The 1,460-nt window shown below is 38.6% G+C and overlaps 1 protein-coding gene across 1 annotated transcript in view; it reads right to left on the reverse strand.

Moving 5' to 3' along the window:
• Positions 1–1,460, reverse strand: part of dnaaf5 (dynein axonemal assembly factor 5) — a 29,616-nt gene that overhangs the window by 15,523 nt on the left and 12,633 nt on the right. The gene's annotated exons all lie outside the window — the stretch shown is intronic.

Below are 1,460 nucleotides of genomic sequence, written 5' to 3' on the forward strand. Positions count from 1 at the left end.
ATCTTTGTGGGGACCAAAAATTGGAATTTTACTATACTTGTAGGGACCAACAGCCCTTATGGGGACAATCCCCACGAGTTTGAAGGCATTTTTGAGAATCAAAATGTGGTTTAAGTGTCAGGGTTAGAGTTTGGCTAAGGGTTAGGCATTCATTTTTTATAGTTAGGAGTAGGGTAAGCATTATGTCAATTAGATATCCCCAGTAAATGATAAGTAACTTTACAGAGCTTCAAAGATGTCTCAGCAGCAAGAACAAAAAAAAATAAAAAAAATAATTGACTTTTTTGAAAATTTGGTTCTTGCTCAGGCAGTTTATGCAGCTGCACTGCAGCCATGGTTAGAAGTATGAACAGTACCTCATCCTCCTCTGAGCACTCTGAGGCTGACGTGGAGGCCTCAGAGGTAGAAACAGACGCAGTGACAGGTTGGACCTCTCCATCTCCATATTTTGGTTATCCCCATATTTTGTCTCCCACAAAGACTGCAATGCCCTGCTACATCCCAGGAGCCAGAGGTTTGACCCCAGGACCGACACACCCTGCCACCAGCTATGCACTGGTGCTGACGGATGAAATCCTGCAGCAAATTGTGGTTATGAGAACCTGAAAGGAAGAACTGCTTATGTAGAGATGCTCATGTTGGATGGTGTTTATAGGTAAAAAAAAAAAATCAGTTCCAATCTGCAGGGTGCTGCTGCAAGCCCCTTTCATCAGCAAATGTAAGGGCAGTGTGACCTTTGCACAGACAGAAAGAGAAGAGCTGGCAGCACCACGTGGAACGCATATAATACTTTTACAGCCATTTGTTTGTGAAAGGTGGTATTATTTTCGTTAGGATGAGTTAAAAAAAAAAACAAAAACAAAACAAATCTGACTCTGTATTAAAAATAAAAATGCATGAAAATAAATAAATATAATGACAATATAATCCTTGAAATGTAGTTTATTTTATTAGTTTGTTTGTTTTTTTCAATTAAAAAAAAGAGTGGAGCTGTGCAAACATAATGGCCTTTAAAGGGTTAAAAAGAATGATTAATCATCTTTTATACATTTCAGGCTGAAGTAGTTTTAGAAGACTGAGTCATTTAAAGTACAAATTATAATATATAATTTATATAATTTATATATAATATTTCTACAGCGGTTTTTGGGAAAGTGGCATTTTGTCGCTTGAGGGTAAAAAGAGTCCGTTTTTTTAAGGCTCATCTAAAGATTAAAGCATTATTCAATATGAAAACAAAACACACCTTTACACAGACACGCACATGGACACACAAACACTGAGCTTCAAAGTGTCCTTGATCCAGGAGAAGGTCAAGAACAGGCAGCTTTGCTGCTGTTTGATGTAGTGACCTGCACAGGGATCACTGGACTTAGAGTGGACTGGTCAGTAAGTGTGTGAGAGTCTGTGAAAGAGTAAAAGAGAGAGAGCACGTGTGTGAGTGTGTGTGTGAGAGAGAG

This window comes from Pundamilia nyererei, unplaced genomic scaffold, assembly GCF_000239375.1.
Source record: "Pundamilia nyererei isolate P.nyererei 1_Seehausen unplaced genomic scaffold, PunNye1.0 scaffold00142, whole genome shotgun sequence".
Classification (NCBI taxonomy): domain Eukaryota; kingdom Metazoa; phylum Chordata; class Actinopteri; order Cichliformes; family Cichlidae; genus Pundamilia; species Pundamilia nyererei.